We start from the raw sequence: 23,737 nt of genomic DNA, 5'->3' as shown, positions 1-23,737 counted from the left end.
TTTACTTGAAATAGTTCATAACTCAGTAAGACAATTTAATGTGCTTTTGGTGTTAAGTTAGCTTGTTTCATTGTCAGTGTCACTGTCGTTTAACATGTTTAATAATAAATGTAATTGTCTTGTATATTAATTTATGAATTCAAATAATCTTTTTTTTTGTATTAGGAAGGCTGAGGGAGGCTGAGGGTATCACTGTGGGTGGGTGTGTTGTCTCAACAATTGATTATTTATTACTAATTATACCATTATATTAAACAGTTCAAATTCAAAACTGTTTAAGTGTATCATATCTAGTTGCACTATATATTATATTAGCTAGTTCCTCTGTGAAAATAAAGTAAGAAACTTCCAGATTTGTATAGGCCCTTCAAAATTGAGAAGAAATTACTTCATGGAATTGTAGTAATATGTTAAAACAATAAAAACATCTACATGTAATATCAATATTTATTAATGATAAGGAAAATACTGTCACATTTTATTGGTTTTTGACATGAAAATTTGTGAACTAAAAGTAATTTTGAGTTTCTGTATAAAATATTTCCTGCTTTTTCTTTCTTTTCTTCAATATATCTTTGGTTTTCAATTCTAGAGTTTATATTTCATCATGATAGATGTATTTTGTCTCATGCCTGGAATTATTATATTTTTATTGTATTTGATCGGCAAACCCGGAATTACCCTTATCCGCCAACGGAATTAGATCCGGTATTATAATTGTCTTCATTTCCGGTTTATGGCATCCATTGTTTTTCAATGTTGTTTTGTCAGTCAGATACGATTTACTCGGATTTACACATAACATGTTGGCGATTTTCGGTATAAAGCTAGCGGTTGAACAAAATGATTATTATCAGAAATCACCAAATTTAAAACGTCCTTGATTTACGTTTTGTCGATGAAGTTAAAATTACCGCCAACTGAGACTTCAACTCCGTGTCATATTAGTCACAGCCGTTATACAATATTCCTGCGCTTTGTGCCATTTGGCAACTGTAAACGACTTGTAATTAGAGATTTTCGGCGATGAAATAATTCATGCAATTGTTCTTTGACATCTTGGCCAAAAGCACAGGGGATAATAAACTACATAAGGATTTCTATTGAGCACTACTTCCTATGTGCAACTTCAAAACTTTTGGGTGGTTCGACGATCATTTAAGGTTTTTCTGGTCATATTTTTTGTATTCCAGAATTAAAAGTATGAAAAAAGTGTTCAATTAGTTATAAATAACATAATAGCCAGCCAGATAATAACAATGGCACATATTTCAGCATTTATTGGGTAGAACACAAATCTAGGGTGCTCGCATAAAGCAGCTTAACTGCTTAAAAACTGCATTTTACCTCTATTTTCTATTTTTAACCAAGTCAGCCATGATGGTTGGAAGGCGGGGTCATCGGACAAATTTTTTAAACTAGATACCCTAATAATGATTATGGCCAAGTATGGTTAAATTAATTTGTCTCAGTAGTTTCAGAGAAGAAGATTTTTGTAAAAGATTACAAAAATTTACAAAAAATTGTAAAAATTGACTATTAAGGGCAATAACTCCTAAAGGGGTTGACTGACAATTTTGGTCATGACAACTTATTTGTAGATCTTACTTTGCTGAACATTATTGCTGTTTACAGTTTATCTCTATCTATAATAATATTCAAGAAAATAACCAAAAACTGCAAAATTTCCTTAAAATTACCAATTCAGGGGCAGCAACCCAAACAGGATGTAAGATTTGTCTAATAATTTCAGGGCAGATAGATCTTGACCTGATAATCAGTTTTACCCTATGTCAGATTACTATAAATGCTTTGGTTTCAGAGATATAAGCCAAAATCTACATTTTACCCCTATGTTCTATTTTTAGCCATGGTGGCCATCTTGTTTGGTTGGCGAGGTCATCGGACACATTTTTTAAACTAGATACCCTAATGATGATTGTGGCCAAGTTTGGTTAAATTTGGCCCAGTGGTTTCAGAGGAGAAGATTATTGTAAAAAGCTAACGACGACGGACGACGACGACGCCAACGACGGACGACAAGTGATGAGAAAAGCTCACTTGGCCCTTTGGGCCAGGTGAGCTAAAAAATAAGGAGATTGATTGATTGATTGGTGTTTAACACCAATTTCAGCACTATTGTGCTTTTTCGTAGTGGTCAGTTTTTATTGGTGGAAGAAACCGGAGTGCCCAAAGAGAACCATTGACCTTCGGCAGGAAAACTGACAATCCTAATCCTAGTCAATTAAAATTAAGAGTCAAGTGCACCTGCCGCATGCAGGATTCAAACTCACAACATCAGTGTTGACAGGCTAGTGATATAGTAGTTCGAATAAAAATAAGATGTGGTATGACTGTCAACGATGACGATGTTAACACAAAATAAGATGTGGTATGACTGTCAAGGATGACGATGTCAACACAAAATAAGAGGTGGTATGACTGTCAAGGATGACGATGTCAACACAAAATAAGATGTGGTATGACTGTCAAGGATGACAATGTCAACACAAAATAAGATGTGGTATGACTGTCAAGGATGGCGATGTCAACACAAAATAAGTGAATGACACAACTTTAACAAAAATAATCATATGTAAATATTTGTAAATACAGGAAGATAATAACATCATCATACATCTATAGGATGTGGTTTTATGAAATCTTTTCTTCAATATAATATCTGTAATACATTAATTTTGTTTGTAATGAGTTACAGCACATAAATCCTTCAGATCTAGTAAAATCTCACAAGCTTACACAAATCTAGAATCATCAATTCATCCTAAACAATACTAAAACTTCACCAAATAACAGAAATCCAAAATGATTACTTTTTCTAGCCTAAGTTGAATCCTTAAACAGATCAAGCGCGTGTTATTTATATGAAACCTTGTTGAAAATGATTGAATCAATTAAAAACATATATACATATTTCTTTTATTGTTATGGTTCCTATGAAGAGGTATTTTCACTTAAGTGGAATATGAATAAGTGATACCACAGATGTATTAATTTGGTTGGCATATCATGTTAATCATTCACTCTATAAACAGGAAGCACTGCTTTAGAACGTAAATGTATGGAGAAGTGTATTACAAATGTTGGTTTCATCTTGCGTGAATCAAATTTCTTTTCTGTGTATGTATTTTACCTGTATGTTGTTAGCATAGACATCTATACTATTAAATGAGAAGACCTCATTTTGTGTGTCGCTTCTCTTCCTTCCACAATAAATTAATCGTCATGCCTCTGTGTCCTATAGGTACCATGCATAATCACATTTGTCATCCTCGCTTATGATTATTCAGTTTGGGTTATTTTTGGAGGAAAACGAAAATAAAAGTGTCTGGATATTATTTCCGTCTTCGGACGGACTTTTAAGTCATAGACAAGATTTCCGTTTAGGACTGTTTTCCTTTAAAATTACATAATTTTCATAAGTACTTGGGGACAGGACAATTATTTTTCACGCTTTTCTGTTTACTATGATCATACATATACTATAAATAAAGTGTATTTGCTATTTACTATCAATTCCAAGTTTACTATCCACGGCGGTCACTGATATATTATATAGAGAGTCTCTATATAATATATCAGTGACCGCAGTCTCTATATAAAATATAAGTGACCGCTGTGGATAGTAAACTTGGAATTGATAGTAAATAGCAAATACACTTTATTTATAATACATGTATGTTCATAGTTTACAGAAAAACGCCACAATAATTGAAATTAATAGAAAACAAAAAATAGCAGACTTTGGAAAAAAGGGGGAGGGCTAAAAAAAATTGTCCTGTCCCCAAGTACCTATGACTTTTGATACCTTTCCTGAGATCTTCCAGTCATAAAATCTTTTACAAAAATACTTCCTACTACAGTTTACATACTTTCAACCGCGCTCTAAATGCCCGCGATTTCGCGGGTGTGTTCTAGTAACATTTAAAACTTAACTCAGAGTGGACAGTCTGAAGTGATAAAATTGTCGATAGATCAACAGTTCAAAAATCCAGCTCAATAATGCTAGTATGCATGTAGAAATAATTAAAGTTTTAAAAAGACTCAATTTCAAATAACTTCTATCTAATTTGCATAGACAACATTTTTCTCTGTGAAAGTCTTGTGTACTGAAGATACAGATCATTTCTATTTGTAGACATTTTTTTTTGGAAAACATGTGTTTTTAATCTTATTGAGAAAATTGAACTTTTGACTGTACTTATAAAAGTAACTCTGCACTACTACTGATTAAAGTTGTCATACTTTCTCATGGAATTTAAAATAAAAGTTATAATTTTGTATTATTACAGTAATTTTCAGTGTACTTTACATTCATTTGTGAATATGGAATGATGATTAATGACCAGTACCATATCCAATTAAACCTTCATTATAAAGTGTCTTCTGGTACTTTACATCAAATTAGGCAGGCATTTTTAGATAGATAACCTTTAATCAACACAAATTATCTCCATTTAACTTTAGATCCTAAAAAACAAAATTGAATTATTTGTTTCAAATGTAGCACTTAATTTTCTACTCCCTCTCAGTACAGCAGTGTTTACTTCTTTAAGTGCTGACCTGTTGACCTCTGACAGTACATAACTACTTACTCCTTTAAGTGCTGACCTGTCCCCTTTTGGCAGTAAAGAAGTATTTACATCTTTAAGTGTTGACTTTGTAGACTTCTGTCAGAACAGAAGTGTTTACTTTTAAAGTGTTGACTTGTTGCCCTCTATCAGTACAGAAGTATTTTCTTCTTGTAGTGTTGACCTGTTGACCTCTGTCAGTACAGAAGTGTTTACTATTTTAAGTGTGAACCTGTTGACCTCTGTCAGTAAAAAAGTGTTTACTTCTTTAAATGCTGACCTGTTGACCTCTGTAAGCACAGAAGTGTTTACTTCTTTAAGTGCTGACCTGTCGACCTATGTAAGCACAGAAGTGTTAACTTCTTTTAGTGCTGTCCTGTTGACCTTTGTCAGTACAGAAGTGTTTACTTCTTTAAGTGCTGACCTGTCACCATCTGTCAGTACAGAAGTCTTAACTTCTTTATATGTTGACCTGTCGACCTTTGTCAGTACAGAAGTGTTTACTACCTTAATTGTAGACCTGTCGACCTGTCAGTACAGAAGTGTTTACTACCTGTAGTGTAGACCTGTCAACCTGTCAGTACAGAAGTGTTTACTACCTTAAGTGTAGACCTGTCGACCTGTTAGTACAGAAGTGTTTACGACCTTAAGTGTAGACCTGTCGACCTGTCAGTACAGAAGTGTTTACTACCTTAAGTGTAGACCTGTTGACCTGTCAGTACAGAAGTGTTTACTACCTTAAGTGTAGACCTGTCGACCTGTCAGTACAGAAGTGTTTACTACCATAAGTGCTGACCTGTTGACCTCTATCAGTACAAAAGTGTTTACCTCTTTAAGTGTTGACCTGTAGACCTCTGTAAGCGCAAAAGTCTTTACTTCTCTAAGTACTGACCTGTGGACCTCGCTCAGTACAGAAGTGTTTACTCCTCATATATCTCTTTCTTATGTAAATCTTTTCCGATGGAATTAAAAATGCTAATCAGGTTTTCTTTCATAGTATGTTACTGTTTAAATCAAAATATATAATACTGAATAGAGCAGTCATAGTTTGACTTTGATTAAAAATATACAGGCTTCATTAGAAAACAAGAAATGATTGTAACAGGATGCTGTTACGAAGTCTCCCAAACGAAGCTCCCATACGAAATTCCCAGTGTCGCCTGACATTGGACAAAGTCCAGTGAAAATTGGTTTGGTCCAGTAAAGTATATGCATTAGTGATGCCTGGGGACTAACCCTGTATATCATTCAAATCATCTTGGCATGACAAACCAGAATATATATGGTTTAGGGGTGGGGATCTCGACCATTTACAAGATACTAGAACATTGGGGGTGGGGGGAACCCCTGGGGACTGACCCTATACATCATTCAAATGTTCGAGACACGACGAACAGGAATATATATGGTTAAGGGGTGGGGATCTCGACCATTTACAAGATATTAGAACTTTCTCAAATGGCAGGGGGTCGGGATGACCCCTGGGGACTAACCCTGTATATCATTCAAACCATCTTGGTATGACAAACCAGATTATATATGGTTTAGGGGTGGGGATCTTGACCACTTACAAGATATTAGAACTTTCTTAAATAGCAGGGGGTGGGGGTGACCCCTAGAGACTAAACCTGTATATCATTAAAACCATCTTCGCATGACAAACCAGAATATATATGGTTTAGGGGTGGGGATCTTGACCACTTACAAGATATTAGAACTTTCTTAAATGGCAAGGGGTGGGGGTGACCCCTGGGGACTAACCCTGTATTTCATTTGATGTGCTTTATCATGACAAACCAGAAAATATATGGTTTAGGGGTGGGGATCTCGACCATTTACAAGATATTAGAACTTTCTCAAATGGCATGGGGTCGGGATGACCCCTGGGGACTAACCCTGTATATCATTCAAACCATCTTAGCATGACAAACCAGAATATATATGGTTTAGGGGTGGGGATCTTGACCACTTACAAGATATTAGATCTTTCTTAAATGGCAGGGGGTGGGGGTGACCCCTGGGGACTAACCCTGTATTTCATTTGATGTGCTTTATCATGACAAACCAGAATATATATGGTTTAGGGGTGGGGATCTCGACCATTTACAAGATATTAGAACTTTCTCAAATGGCAGGGGGTCGGGATGACCCCTGGGGATTAACCCTGTATATCATTCAAACCATCTTTGCATGACAAACCAGAATATATATGGTTTAGGGGTGGGGATCTCGACCATTTACAAGATATTAGAACTTTCTCAAATGGCAGGGGGTCGGGATGACCCCTGGGGACTAACCCTGTATATCATTCAAACCATCATAGCATGACAAACCAGAATATATATGGTTTAGGGGTGGGGATCTTGACCACTTACAAGATATTAGAACTTTCTTAAATGGCAGGGGGTGGGGGTGACCCCTGGGGACTAACCCTGTATTTCATTTGATGTGCTTTATCATGACAAACCAGAATATATATGGTTTAGGGGTGGGGATCTCGACCATTTACAAGATATTAGAACTTTCTCAAATGGCAGGGGGTCAGGATGACCCCTGGGGACTAACCCTGTATATCATTCAAACCATCTTAGCAAGACAAACCAGAATATATATGGTTTAGGGGTGGGGATCTCAACCATTTAAAAGATATTATAACTTTCTTAAATGGCAGTGGGTGGGGGTGACCCCTGGGGACTAACCCTGTATTTCATTTAATGTGCTTTATCATTTAGAACATTTTCAATTAAAAAGATTGTGTCTATCACAAACGGTTTTCAATTTATAATCATTTGAAAATTTAAAAAAATAAAATCCCATAGGGTTCTATAGTAAAACCCTCCTTTCTTTTTGCCCCTCAAAGTACCCCTTTATAAACCCCAATGCACAAACAAAACCCTGATTGCACCACTAGACATGTAAGTCTAGCATATTGTGAAACCCTAAGTTAATCTGACAAGCGGTTTTGGAGAACGGGTGCGGACAAGTTCAAATTTAAAAGCGGCGGAAGAAGAAGAAGAAGAAGAAGAAGAAGAAGAAGAAGAAGAAGAAGAAGAAGAGAAGAAGAAGAAGAAGAAGAAGAAGAAGAAGAAGAAGAAAGAAGAAGAAGAAGAAGAAGAACTGAGCAAAACCAATAAGTCTTCCCAAACTTCGTTTGGGAGACTTAATAATAAAAAGAGGTAAATATAAATATTATCTGTTGACATACAAGACATTCATGATGAAATGAAAAAAATATAATAAAATATAACTAAAAAAAACAAAGAACAGAAGGCAAATGTATAACTTTTCTTCCACCTACATTAGAACTTAGAAGAGGATATAAAAACAAAATAAACAAATTATGTCCTCTCTGTAGTTGTAAGGTTATCTCAGTTCATTGTAAGTAGCATATGGAATTACAGCACTCCAAACTCAATTTAGCTTTTACATGGGACAATAAACTTCCATATTTGTACACATAAGTGGTAGTATTATCGAAGATAAGTGTTATTCAGTTTCCCTTTAAAACTTCCATTAACTAAACCAACATTAAACAAGATACATTGATAAATACTTCAAAGTAATCAAGATATTACACAATATATTACAAATATTAATCATCCAATTAAATCTGTGAAATCATTTATGTAAAAGGTTTCAGATAACTATAAACACCTCAAACCTTAAATAATGGCATTGTAGTACAAATGAAACACGTCATCAAAATCAGTCTGTAAATTCTTAGTACTTTATGTATACAAATATTGTTATGCCCCGCCATAAAAGAGGGGGCATTAAGTGTTACCCTTATCCATCATCCGTCCCGTCTGTCCTGAAAATTGATTTTCGTTCTCAACTTTAGTTTGCCTCAACCAAATATTATAAAACTTATAAACAATGGTTATTACCACAAAACACAGATCTAGTTCGAAATTTCATGGCGTCACTTTTACCGTTCATGAGTTATGCCCCTTTATAAACATAAAAATTGCTTAATTTTTTGCTTCCGTTCTCTAACTTTTGTTTGCCTCAACCAAATGTTATAAAACTTATACACAATGCTTATTACCACAAAACACAGATCAGTTTCGAAGTTGGGTGGCGTCACTTTCACTGTTCATGAGTAATGCCCTTTAAAAACATACAAATTGTTTAATTTTACGAGTCCGTTCTCTAACTTTAGTTTGACTCAATCAAATGTTATGAAACTTGTACACAATGCTCATAATCACAAAACGGTCTTAACTACTGCATCTGTATGTGGAAGTTGACTCATGCATATTTACAAGCGGGGGCATCTGTGGCCCATCGACACATTCTCCATTTATTTTTTTACAATTTTTCTTTGTCCTACAATTCAATTATCTGAATGAAATACAATAAACCTCTCAAATATAGACATGTAAAATCTCTCCATTATACATATACATATTATTGTTCATCAACATAGAGGTAACAAAAAGATGCATCTATAAAACATAGGAAAACCCATTCAGTTAATTCCATAAGAAACTTTTTATTAAGTATATCATTGCAATGTGTGCATGCTTCTCAACACATGACATATCTGGGTAGGTGTAATACAAGCATTACCATCAACAAATCTTATACATACAATCAAGCTTTAAAGGTTATTCAATCAGTACCCAAACAACTTAAACTGTTAACACAGAGATATGTCTCGCCTTTTTGTAATTTTGATAATGCAAATGTTGAAATTAAAATAGCTATACTTTAACATGTAGGTTATGCAAATATTCAAAGTCAATGAATCATGACTGAAGGTACATGTATGGCTAAAAAATCTCCATGGAAATGAGATGTGCCAATGCTGATTCAACTGCATACCAAATACCATTGACTTATCACAAGTCGTTCACTTTAAACAAACCTAAACACAAACATTAACTTGTAAACTATGACAAGTTTCAAAGTCAATGAACCATGAGGAGGGGTTGGGGCTATATAATCTCCATGGAAACGAGACTTGCAAATGCCAATAAATTTGCATACCAAATATCATTGACTTAACATTCGTGGTTCATCTTAAACTGATTTAATCACAAGCTAATACATGTTAACTACCAAGAGTTTCAAAGTCAATAGACCATGACTGAGGGGGCAGGGCCAAATATTCTCCATGGTGCATACCAATTAACATTGGCCTACCACTAATGGTTCCCCTTGAACTGACCTAATTACAAACTAATACATGTAAACTAAGCAAAAATTTCATAGTCAATAGACCATGACTGAGGGGGCAGGGCTAAATAATCTCCATGGAAATGAGATGTGCCAATGCTAATACAACTGCATACCAAATATCATTGACCTACCACTAGTGGTTCACCATAAACTAGACCTAATCACAAACTAATACATTGTTGTTGCACTGCTGCCTCTGCCACCGGAAACAGCATACCTATGTCTCGCTTTTTGACTTCGTCAAGGCGAGACAAAAACTGAAGGAAAGTCTTTAGCTGAAGTTGAAAAGTTATGATATATTTTTCAAAAGATGTTTTAATCTGATGTTTGTCTTCAATTCAAATTACTGACATCCTTTTTATGTCTAGTTTATTTTCCCAAATTGTCGTAAATATCTAAATCTTTACAAATTCAAATTTAAATCAAGAGTACTTTACATGATGAAAGTTTCCTTTACAGATTTTAATTTTGTTGATTTGATGCTGACTGCTAGCCAGATATCATGAAGATTTGTATAAACCATAATTTTGCTGCTGTGTAGAAACATATTTCAGGAAGTTGATCTTAAAAGCGGAAAGTAATTACAGATTTCATTTTCAAAATAAACAGCTTTCAGTTTTAGATATCATTAGAGTTTTAAGGGACAATTATAACTATATGCTAACTAGTTACAAAACAAATTAAATGTAAAAGGTACAAAGCACTTTGTAATAATTAAAGTCATTCTGTGCAATCTTTTAGGGTTAGGAGACTTTAATTCATTCAAATTATTAAATTATTCTAACATTGGCATTTGCCAAAGAGTCCTGCTGCACTTTGAAAATACCATGGATTTCTATCTATCTGAGAATACTGTATGGGTCTGAAAATACAATGGATTTCTATCTATCTGAGAATACTGTATGGGTCTGTAAATACCATGGATTTCTATCTATCTGAGAATACTGTACGGGTCTGTATATACCATGGGTTTCTATCTATCTGAGATTACTGTAGTGTGGCCAAGTGTAGTCATTTATATGGGCGCATTTGGGGATTAAACTATTTTATGTTTGCGTGCAACTTTTTATTACATTTTCGCATATTCATTTTACAGGTAACAAAGGTTAAAATAAAGATAACCCATAATAACTATGACTATAGTTATTATGAATTTTGAAAATATTTGTAAATCTAAATTATATTTCATTCATATTGACTTCTAAAAAAAAATAAAGTGATCATCATAAATCCTGTACATGTAACTAATTGCGAATGTTTCAGAGTAAAAAGTTTTCTCTTTCCTAATTTTATTGAATAGTGATCACTTTAGTAAATAATTTAAGTCAGTTTGTTAAGTTGCATCAAGGCACAAACATGGGAGTTTCATTTATCAGAAAAAACTTGGGGGAACAATCATTAATGTGCAATTGATTTACTTTCCGTACCGACAGAACACTTAAAGTCTAGGGATATGGTATATCATGGCGATGCATTGTAAATAATTGCCAAGGCATTTCACCAGATTCCCTATTTCCTTCAAGTCTTTGGGCATCACTACTGTCAGCAGAATCTAGGCGTACTATAAATGGCAGGGATTTTTCCATGCTAACAACTATAAGAAATTTTATTGAGCACATCCATGTATTTTTGTGTTGTGTGTTTTCCTAAAGCAATTGGCTTCAAATATTCAGCATTTTTAACCTTCAGATTTGCTCTGTTTTTACATGTTTATCTGTATATATTTCCAGGACTAAGTGCATGTGCATAATAAAATGGACGTATCCTGCTCAAAAATAAAAGTTAAATAAATAAGTATAATAAACCTGTAAAAGAATGCATACAAACGTAATTAAAATCTGCGCGCAAATGTAATGCACGGATTTGTATATGGACAAAAATTCTTGGAAATATCAGTCTATAGAACAAATTGACTAAAATTTGTCCTTATAACAATTCATAATCAAACGAAAAGCATTGTTACATCACAACACCTTAACATTTGATCCTTAATAAATCATGTTTTTGCATGTAAAAACTATAACTTTTACTGATAAATGATTGCACTCTACACATAAAAGATGAGTAAAGGGAAAAGTAGGGTCAAAGAAATAGCAGCAGACAAAACACTCTTGAGGCTCTAAACTGCCTGTGTTTCTCCTCTTTATATGATGCCACATAAATATATTATTTCTGACCATTTTAGTGCATATATTACATAGCATTTCAGTGAAAAAAATGAATATTTAATTTGCAGTTGTGTTGAATGTTGCCATGTATGCCAATATAAACTTTCTATAGATAATGTGATGTAGTTTTCACTGCAGATGATATTTTCTACATCCAACAATTAGAATCGATAATTAGGTCAGATAAGTAAAAACTGATAAGAAAATTTGTCCATCAAGAAAAACTTAACTCTAGTCTTAATAACTTGTCCTTCAAGCTAAACCTTACTCCAATCTAAATACCTTATCCTTCAAGCTAAACCTTACTCCAGTCTTAATACCTTGTCCTTCAAGCTAAACCTTACTCCAGTCTTAATACCTTGTCCTTTATACAAAACCTTACTCCAGTCTTAATACCTTGTCCTTCAAGCTAAACTTTACTCCAGTCTTAATACCTTGTCCTTCAAGCTAAACCTAATGCCAGTCTTAATATCATGTCCATCAAGAACTAGGGGCTCTCAAGAGCCTGTGTCGCTCACCTGATTCTACTTTGGTTTTGGAAATCATGTAAAAATAAATTAAAATCAAAACAGATAGCCTAATAATGAGTGAGTCCAAATTTGGTTTAATATTGGCCCTGTAATTTAATAAAATAAATGTAGATAGTGTCCATATGTGGACACAGATGATGCCCCCGCTTGCATATCATATAGTTATAAAGGCACATAACTGAAGAACGGTAAAAGTGACGCTACCCAAATTTGAACTTGATCTGAGTTTTGTGGTAATAAGCATTGTATGTAAGTTTCATAACATTTGGTTGAGGCTAACTTAAGTAGAGAACAGAAACTAAAAATTCAGCAATTTTTCTATTTGTAAACATGCATAACTCTAGAACTGTTGTGTATAAGTTTTATAATATTTGGTTGAGACAAACTAAAGTTGGAGAACAGAAACGAAAAATTCAGCAATTTTTCGATTTATAAAGGGGCATAACTCAATAATGGTTAAAGTGACACTACCCAAATTCAACTTGATCTGTGTTTTATCAGTGGAAGTCAAAATTGAACATTGCATTGTATAAAGCATTGATTGTAGTTGATTCAACTATAATCATGGACAAAGAAAGATAACTCCAATTTCAAAAATTACTTGATATTTAGAAGAAAATAAAAATTTTGCAATTTTTCCATTTCTGAAGGTGCATAACTCTAGAACGGTTAAAGTGACGCCACCAAAATTCAAACTTGATTTGTGTTTTGTGGTAATAAGCATTGTGTATAAGTTTCATAACATTTGGTTGAGGCAAACTAAAATTAGAGAACGGAAGTGAAAAATTCAGCAATCCACCAAAAATCAAACTTGATCTGTGTTTTGTGGTAATAAGCATTGTGTATAAGTTTCATAACATTTGGTTGAGGCAAACTAAAGTAAGAGAACGGAAACGAAAAATTCAACAATTTTTTCCATTTGTAAAGGGGCATAACTCCAGAACGGTATAAGTGACGCCACCAAAATTCAAACTTGATCTGTGTTTCATGATAATAAGCATTGTGTATAAGTTTCATAACATTTGGTAAAGGCAAACTAAAGTTAGAGAACAGAAACGATAAATTCAGCAATTTTCCATTTGTAAAGTGGCATAACTCTAGAACGGTATAAGTGACGCCACCAAAATTCAAACTTGATTTGTGTTTTGTGGTAATAAGCATTGTGTATAAGTTTCATAACATTTGGTTGAGGCAAACTAAAGTTAGAGAACGGAAACCAATTTTGGGACGTACGTACGTACAGACGGACAAGGGTAAAACTTAATGCTCCCTCCGCTACGGCGTGGGCATAAAAATCCTGGTGGCCATCTTGAACAGTAAATACAGGCCAGGTGAGCTAAAAACTTAACTCCATTCTTAATATCTTGACTTCAAGCTAAACCTTACTCCAGTCTTAATACCTTGTCCTTCAAGCTAAACCTTACTCCAGTCTTAATACCTTGTCCTTTATACAAAACCTTACTCCAGTCTTAATACCTTGTCCTTCAAGCTAAACTTTACTCCAGTCTTAATACCTTGTCCTTTATACAAAACCTTACTCCAGTCTTAATACCTTGTCCTTCAAGCTAAACCTTACTCCAGTCTTAATACCTTGTCCTTTATACAAAACCTTACTCCAGTCTTAATACCTTGTCCTTCAAGCTAAACTTTACTCCAGTCTTAATACCTTGTCCTTTATACAAAACCTTACTCCAGTCTTAATACCTTGTCCTTCAAGCAAAACCTTACTCCAGTCTTAATACCTTGTCCTTCAAGATAAACCTTACTCCAGTCTTAATATCTTGTCCTTCAAGCTAAACCTTACTTCAGTCTTAATACCTTGTCCTTTATACAAAACCTTACTCCAGTCTTAATACCTTGTCCTTCAAGCAAAACCTTACTCCAGTCTTAATACCTTGTCCTTCAAGATAAACCTTACTCCAGTCTTAATATCTTGTCCTTCAAGCTAAACCTTACTCCAGTCTTAATACCTTGTCCTTCAAGCAAAACCTTATTCCAGTCTTAATACCTTGTCCTTCAAGCTAAACCTTACTCCAGACTTAATATCATGTCTATCAGGAAAAACTTTACTCCAGTCTTCAACTTTATCCAACTTTTCAGATATATTGATAATTTTAGTAATTTTTTTATAAAGGCATAATGAATCCTCAACATGACATACCCAATTTAACATTCTGACAATTTAACTTTTAAACAAGCCAATGTATTAACAGCTCTGTGAAGTGGTAGCTATCACATTCATTCAGTAGTAGAAAAGTTCAAATTCAAATCTCTCATTCTTAATTAAAATTCAGGCAATGTTTCACTTAGATTTACTGCAAATTAGATATTTTCAGCAACTTTTTATACTTAAAGTAATTACCTGTATATAAAATTACACTAAAAATAACATGTTTAAAAATCTAACTACTCAATTTGAGAATATTGAACTGTTTAGTTTGATGTCATTATTGTTATTTTACTCCAGTAACCTTCAAAGCAAGTCAAATATTTTACCATTTGTAAATATATAATAGATGGATTAAGCATGTCTGTCTTACAGTGGTAGATTCCCCACTAAAACTGCCTGAGCCTAGGTACCATGTAAACAGGAGGGAATTAAGGAAGAAATAAAATGTTAACAACATGTAAATCCTCAGATGTCAAGAGATTCCAGGGAGCACTGCTCTTGACATGCTGGGGACCATGATAGTCTCCCCTTGCCTAAAAGAAAAAAGTCAACATGCTAGATGAGTTTACCAGAAGGTGGCATCACTAGTATTAACTGCAATACCTGTGTCTTTCAAGTCATTTATAAAATGTGACGTCATGAAAAGAAAGCTGATTTAAAAATTTTCAACAAAGAAACCTATTTCCTATATATCTATTGTTTTAGCTACAATTCATTATGATAATGGTGACAAAGGTCTATAAATTCTCTAAGTTAGAAATAGGAGCAATATTGGGGCCTATTAATTATTAATAGAACTTACTCCTTTAATTTTGTCCTTTCATTTTGAGAAGTTTGCAGATTGATCATTTATCTATAGAAACCAATGTATTTACTGATAAATGACAAATCTATGAACTACCTAAAACCATATCACACATCCACAAATTTTGCTTACAGCATGAAAATGTTTTTCAAAATTTTCAAAGATATCAAAACAAAAATGTTAACATAATACTTAAATCTATTTTGTTGTTGATGATATGATGAAAGATCTGATCATGTCAACTCCTACTGGAAAACCTATAAACTAAACTACCACTTATCTTCTAGTATCACCAACACATCTTTATAATAATGATGCTCACTATCCCATTAATGTAAAATATGACTTACTCAATAACCTGACTAATCACTTAAGAAAAAAAAACTTCATTACTCCCAGTCCATCTCTATATAAAAATATATCAGAAATTATATACATATAAATAAAAGTAAGAAATCTACAACAAAGGCACATATAAAAAACGGCTGATACGATAAATGTGAAAAAAAATAGAGATGCAATTACAACATGCTGACAATTCATGTCAACCCCATGATTCAATTCTAGTGAATGATATATGCTTTTTCCTTTTCCATTTATGATTTTTGATACGAAATTATTAAAAGAGAGGGGAAGGATATCAAAGGGACATTCAAACTCGTAAGTCAAAAATAAACAGACAATGCCAAGGCAATCCTCAGTTAGCTTTGTGTTTTTCATGAAATAGAAAATAAAGTCTTGGCAATAGCTCATATGGCTCATTGAGCTAGGTGAGCTTAAGTCAAGATTTATTCCACAACCAGTTTCGAGTCGGGAACCTTCTCAATTTTATGTTTTATGTATGTTGACTTCTATAGTTCAGACTCAACTTCAGAGTAAGGAATTTCAAACTGAATAATTTTCAAGATTCATAATTTCATATTTCCTTTTTCACAATTATTTTGTTTTGGAAAGTACTGGCTACACTTTATAACAATATGCAAGTTATGTGTGTGTATTTTGAGGTTTTTGTTGTTTTTTTTTTTTTGGTACAATGCTTTGGCATATTTCTGGACATATAATCAAAATTTAGTTGCCTAAAGATGACTCATTCTCCATTTTGATTGATTTTGGCAAATTTTGACTCAGACTTCTTTTAAACTGAGTTTTACTGTGCTTATTGCTGTTTGTTTGTTTTAATTCCACATTGGCTAGAGGTATAAAGGGGAGGGTTGAGATCTCACAAAACATGTTTAACCCCTTCCCATTTATGTGCCTGTCCCAAGTTAGGAACCTCTAGCCCTTGTTAGTCTTGTGTGTTGTTTAATTCTAGTTCATTTATATGTTTCGAAGTTGTGGGTGGTGTCCATTTCAATGAACTAGTATACATTATTGTTAAGGGGCCAGCTAAAGTCCTCCTCTGTCTGGGTGTGGAACTTTCTCGCATTGGTTGCATTGTGCTGTTTTCTGCTCTTTGGTCAGGTTGTTGTCTCTTGGACACATTCCTCGTTTCCATTCTCAATTCTATGAAGGACATTCTTATCTATGTTTTTTTCTTTGTTTTAGATACAAATTATATGTCTTGGTTAAGGAATAAAAACATGTAAATTAGCAACATTGTATCAAAACTGTTTTCAAACACAATTTAAAGAACTAATTAAAATTTTGACCTTTTTAAATTTATGATGATTCACAAAGACAACAACATCCTAGATTACTGCAAGGAAATTCTTTATTCTGGTCTACATATTTTTAAATTTATGTTAAAATACAAAATCTGAGACTAATGTGTATTGCTTGGACTCTTCAATATTTGTATTCAATTTAACAACTCTTGATTTTTTACTTTTTGAGTGAAATAAATTCAACGGAAATTGGCACTTCCTTGTCTTTCCTTTCCAAATGACTTGTTTAACCCTAAACAACATATGTGAAACTTTTCTACGTAAGCCACGATTAGAGTTTTTTCACACTGTGCTATTTGGTGTAAGTATTTGCTATTCCATGAGTGCCCATTTTAATGTATCAATGATCAATAAAATAGTATACAGTAGGATGAAACCCTGAACATATCGTACTGAACTGATTTGCTATCATATACTGCTGACACAACCTTAAATGGACTTCATTAATAGAAACAAATGGCTTGTCTTAAGCAATCTTCATCAAATGGTTAACAATGAAATAAGGTTTTATAGGTAAACAAAAATATTCTTGTACATAAGTCAAGACACTGTCAGCTCATTCTATTATCGTAAAGATATCAAATAAATGGGCAACAAACATAATAATGAAAGAAAGTTAGACTCTCACTGAAAAGAATCAATTAATAAATAAACATAATACCATTTAACTCCTTGGTTGGTGATGTATTCAGACATAACCATTTCTTACAGTTTGTTTTTAATGTAAAATTTTTAAAAAATGTGCTCCGCCTGGAGCAGCTGGATACGACCGCAGAGGTCAAACTCTGAACAGTTTGGGCAAGTATTAACATATAATATTCAAGCTCGATACAGCTCTGAATTTGGATAGTGATTAAATATTTGACACATTATAGATTTCTGACACAGAATAAATGTGGTCAGATAACTTGCTGTTGTGCAATACTTTGCTGTTGCACAATACTTAGTAAATCTGTTTATAAACTAAAAATAATAATTTACACACCCTGTCCATAAAATTTGGATCAGACAAACTTAAGTTAGAATGCAGAAAATTTATAAAGGGGCATGACCCTAGAAGGGTTGATGACATACTCCCAAACTCTGTCTGTGAGAAGTGGTATAAAATTTACGTGAGGCAAACTTAAGTTAAAGTGTGGAAACGAAAATATTTGCAATTTTCCAAGTTATAAAGGGACATAACTCAAGAACGGTAAGTGTTTCACTCACAAATTTGAACTCTGTCTGCAAGTTTTGATTCTTAGCATTGTGCAAGAGTTTCATAAAATCTGGATGAGGAAAACTTAAGTTAGAGTGCTGAAACGAAAAAATTAACAATTTTCCAAGTTATAAAGGGACATAACTCTAGAATGGTAAGTGACTGACTGCCCAAATTCGAACTCTGTCTGTGAGTATTTGTTCTTAGCATTGTGTGAGTTTCATAAAACTTGGATAAGGAAAACTTAAGTTAGAGTATGGAAATAAATAAATTGATTTTTCCAAGTTATAAAGGGCATAACTCTAGAAAGGTAGAGTAACTCATTGCCCAAATTCAAACTATGTTTGGTTCTTAGCATGGGGTATGAGTTTCATAAAATTTGGATGAGGAAAACTTTCATGAGAGTGTGGAAACGAAAATGGGATGGACTGAAGGACTGAGAATGACAGAAGGACAGTCAAGTGTAAAACTTAATGCCCCCCATTGACTACCACAGGGCCATAAAAACAAGAGTTGCTATGGATGATATTGCAACTGCATCTTAACCTGGAAACCACCAGTTGAGCTTTATTACAGGATTAAGGGGCATAACCTGTGTTCAATACTCCCTAAATATGAGTTGAAGTCTCATGAAAGTAGGGTTCCAATATTTGTTACTTATCAAAGTAGAATGTTTACAATGTAGTTGCAATTATATGAAGGTGGTAAATTTTGCTGGAAAATAACTAAGTTCCCAAGTTCAAGAAAATGTGAAAAAATTCTTCAAACAATTCCATATACACAGGTGCACAACTTCACCAAGTGTACAATCTTTCTGTGAAGTCTTAGGGATCTTGGTTGAAAACTAGGGGATTTTGAAACTTAAGAAACTGCCTACTCAAACACACCTTCAATTAAGTAAGCAGTTACAGAACTTTTTTGATTTTTAATGTAAATGTTTCCCTTTGTTTTTTTGTTAATAGGATGAAAGGAGATGTGGGATATACTTTTTTTGTATGGAAATATAGCTCTAAGTATAAAGGCCAACAACTGTTAATCTAAATTAATCAGAATGGAGATAACCCTTCACTTTCTTTAAAGTAACCTGTTTTGAACCAAAGCTAAATAAAACAATAAAACTGACTATCTGTATTGCCTTGCACGCGACCAAATACATGACAAATGACTATCGTCTATTCTTATTGTTCACATGTTTATTCAAGTGTCCAAAAATAGAAACAACCACCTAAATAAATCAGGATCTATCATAGAACAGCTAACTTATTGGTTTAAAATTACAAAATTTACAGCTTTGAAAAAACCATATTTCAAATTAGAATAAAATGGTTGCCACTTTTATAATGCTACTTAAACATTTATAGCTAATTTATTCATCCAAAAACAAATACTTGAGATAAGTATTGCACACAGGTAAACACATTTGTTTTTGAACTACTTTATAAACTGATCACTTCATGCTTATTTCTTAAAAAAAAATAGGGCATCCACATTTTTGCTTGCCTCCCCCTTTTAACACCCTTCCTCCTCCCCCACCCCAAATAAAAAACCCCAACCAAACAGCAGTTTCAAACCAGCAACTGTTGCAAACTGAAGCTAGCTTCTTGTAGCAGAGAGCACATTTTGATCCTGCTTTCCAAATTATGTGCTGTTCAAGTTTAGTTGTTGCACTGCAACATTCTTTTTTGGATGCTTCAGTCTTTTGACATATATATTTGTCTAGATAGGCAAGGGTGAGGTGTGTTTGCACACACAGATCTAATTGATTTAACCTTGCCACATTTAGTGCCTGTACTGTGTGAGGCAATCTGGACCATCAGTTGTTTGTACGTCTGTTATTCCTGTGTATGTATTAAACTAACAAACGACTACTGCCATTTTTCCTAGAATTATATAAATGAACTGTCTATTGTTGAAGACTGTATGCTGCCCTCTTGACATCTTTTGATTATTTGTGTCCTTGGGTTGCTGTCTCAGTGACATACACCCCCACACCTTTTTTTATTCATAATAAATACAAAACCCCTGTAACAACTGACAAACACTCTAATACCACACCTCATCTTCCAGAAAAGACACTCTGCATGTCTTCATACTATTAATAAAAATATTTGCAATTCCTTAATATGAAATGTCCCTAGATAATAAAAAATTATCCCTACAAATATTCTAACCTTGTCTTTTCCATTAATTTGCTTTCTCTATCCCTAGGAAGAACATTTAATGAAGTCACATTGTGTACATCAATTACAATAATTATTTTTAATAACTCTGACTGACAAATTTACTGATTGACAAAGCTATATTTATGAAGGTAGGCAGATTTTTTTTCAGTTCAACAAACAAATAAGGCAGTTAAAGTTGGTTTGTCAGGCAAAGACAATTATTATATTTTTGTAAAGATTGATAATTATGTTATGTTTTCAGAGATAACATACCACAGACGTCATTGACGAGACTTCATAAATAGCATCTCATCTAAACCAACGAAAATTAGCTGCCACCTCTGACAAAAATCTTATATAATGACATCAATGGCTATTCTATATAGGGACTTCAAAAGTTGGAATATTGACAAAATCATGCAATATAAACTGTCTGGACTTTTAGTTTTTATCTTGGGTAAAAGGAGCATATTGCTTTGTCATTTTTCATCTGTAACATTGAAACTTTTGGAAATTCATCCTAAATAAACTGGTTAAATGGAATGAATCAATTCAGTTGCAAAACTACATAAACATAAACATTAAATATTCATAGTCTTCTTGAAATACACAAAAAGCAATATAAAAATATTTGTAATGTCTATAAGTTTGTTAGTAAATTTGCATGGACATGTACAATATGTAAAATTTTAAATCTGAAAGTGATTTTCAGCTCAGGTTATTTGGAAACCTGTTGTTGTCATTTGGTCTTTAGTGGATAGTTTACTCATAGGCAATCACAACATCTCCTTACTTTTATATGTATGGTTACTCAAATAATTTAACTAAGGCCAGCATCTATAAAGTATTTATTATAAGGTTATGCAATATTGCTTTAAATAGTATTGGACATGTTTGTACTGATTCTTCATGAATTTGTATGGTTTTGCTCAATGTTGAAGGCTGTACGGCGACCTATAGTTGTCGACTTCTATTTCATTAGGTCTTTGGTGGAGAGTTGTCTCATGACAATCATATCACATCTACTTATCTTTACATGTTATCAATGTAAGAAAACTTATTGAGATATTTGTCCTCAGAAATTTTTCCTGATTATTGTATTCAACAATTTAAATTTTTTTTATTCATCCATTTGTTGTAATGATCTTTACAGTTGGTTTTGATGTTGTTGGACACATATTTTCATCCCATTAAAAAAAAGTCCAAAATAGCAAGAAAAAGTAAAATATCCTTTGATGAAATGTTAGGATCTTGTTACAAAAATCATTTAATTATTGTATACAATTATAACTTCAGAATCCCATTGAGAAAATATTAGAAATAAAATTGATCTTTTTCTTTTACAAATATTGGAATATGTTGTTACTGATTTTATTCATTATGACAATTTGTTTAATTCGTTATAATAAATTTTCCGAAATTAATAAGGATAATATAATCTGAACTTACAAATTTCACCAATTAAAGATAATGATTGACAAAATTAGTTATAATAAAAATAATTGATTTGTTAATACAGATTTAATTCTTTACAACTACTACAGGGGTGGTCAACAACCTTGACTACCCATGAGGGTCTCGCAACAAACTTTAACAAAAAAATTAAATTTGAATTAGCAAAGAGAGGGTATTATTTGGCCCATGAAATTCTAAAAAAATATAATTACTAAAAGCATTTCAAAATTAATCATCATGTTAATTGTATTGATAAATGAACAGATTAATAAAATCTGGACACAGTAATGCAGAAAGGTCACTTGTGATGTCATAAACATGTTGTTAAAATTGACATATTTGAGCTAAAATGACCATTTTTCACCTAATTTTTGGACAAAACAGACTAATGTCTGATTCACTAATCACTTGTGAACATTTGACCATCATTTGAGAAACTTTTTATTATCGAATTCAAGGGGTAAAAAAAGTGGCTTTTTACCATCTCCTTTAATTTGAATTCACACCCAGAATTTGTTATACCTTTTCAATCCATTAATATACATATATTAAAATCTTTTGATGTCGTATGGAAACTAAGAAGACATAGATATCTAATACAATGACTTTATCAAGTATCTAGTAGTATCCATGCCAATATGAAGTAGTGAAAAATAATATGGACTAGCTCTCTCTTTAAAAGTAATAGGACATACCAAGGGCAGATAACATCATTTCCTTTATTTCATGTGCTTGTAAGATTATTTGGGGATGGGAGAGAGGGTTTATAAAACACTGGAAACTAGATGTTTTTTTTAAATTCTTATTTATATATTGCTTCTTAAAGCTGCAACCAATGGGGATAAGAATTTCAAATACAAAAGCAAAAACACTAAAGTTTTGAAACAGTTCAAAAATTAATACTTCTTTTTTTCTTAAATTATATGGTTTCATAGCAGAAAAAAGTGCAAAATTTGAAGAAGAAAAAATGTGTCATATATTGGTAAACAGCATTTGAAACACCCTCGGTTGCACATCTTACTTTTACTATTAAATAAGAAGATTCTGAAAGAAAAACAATCTGTGACTACTTCAACCTTTTCCACAAAACTATGTTACAAGATAATGGGAAAAAAAGTTACCATGACATCTGTTTATAATAGTTTATAATTTATGAAGAGGGCTCTCAAATATCATTTTATTGTCCAAAATCATGTCAAAAACCAATAAATTTACAAAAATACTGACACTTTTCTATTTACCATTTGTCAATTCACTTATTTTTCCTGAAGTATATTAAGAATATTATAACCGAGGATTACATTTAAATAGTATCTTTAACCACACATAGTACAGAAATGAACATATCAAAAAGCCACCTAATGGTTACATGTTTGTTTTGGTCAATCAACAAATAGAACTATTATTGAAAAATAAATGTGAGAGCTGGTCACTGATTTGAGATTTTTAGAACAGTATAGTATCATTATATCATTAACAGTGCTATAATCAGAGCGTACTGGAGACTCTCAGTCCAAATTCAATGACAATGACGATACTTCAACAATTGAAATCATTGATGAAAATGTCACATTAAGATATTGGATTGGATATTACTGGGTATTATCATTTCTACATGCGTAAAACTTATTAATCAGCGTGACGTATAATGATTGACAGACTCATATATAAGGAAAAAATCAAAGCTATGTTTGTAAAAACATAAAATCATTTTATACAGAGAGGAAAAGTACATTATTCTAAAACATTTTGTGAGAAATGTATAAAACTAATGAAAATAATCAAATGTTACTTCGAGATAGAAATATA

At 32.9% G+C, this 23,737-nt stretch overlaps 1 protein-coding gene across 5 annotated transcripts in view; it reads right to left on the bottom strand.

Moving 5' to 3' along the window:
* Positions 1–23,737, bottom strand: part of LOC127732893 (GON-4-like protein) — a 179,747-nt gene that overhangs the window by 42,814 nt on the left and 113,196 nt on the right. The window lies entirely within an intron of this gene.

Source organism: Mytilus californianus, unplaced genomic scaffold (assembly GCF_021869535.1).
Source record: "Mytilus californianus isolate M0D057914Y unplaced genomic scaffold, xbMytCali1.0.p SCAF_3, whole genome shotgun sequence".
In the NCBI taxonomy this organism is placed as follows: Eukaryota; Metazoa; Mollusca; class Bivalvia; order Mytilida; family Mytilidae; genus Mytilus; species Mytilus californianus.
The sequence above is the reverse complement of the archived record's forward strand: the minus strand, read 5'-3'. Positions and strand labels throughout refer to the sequence as shown.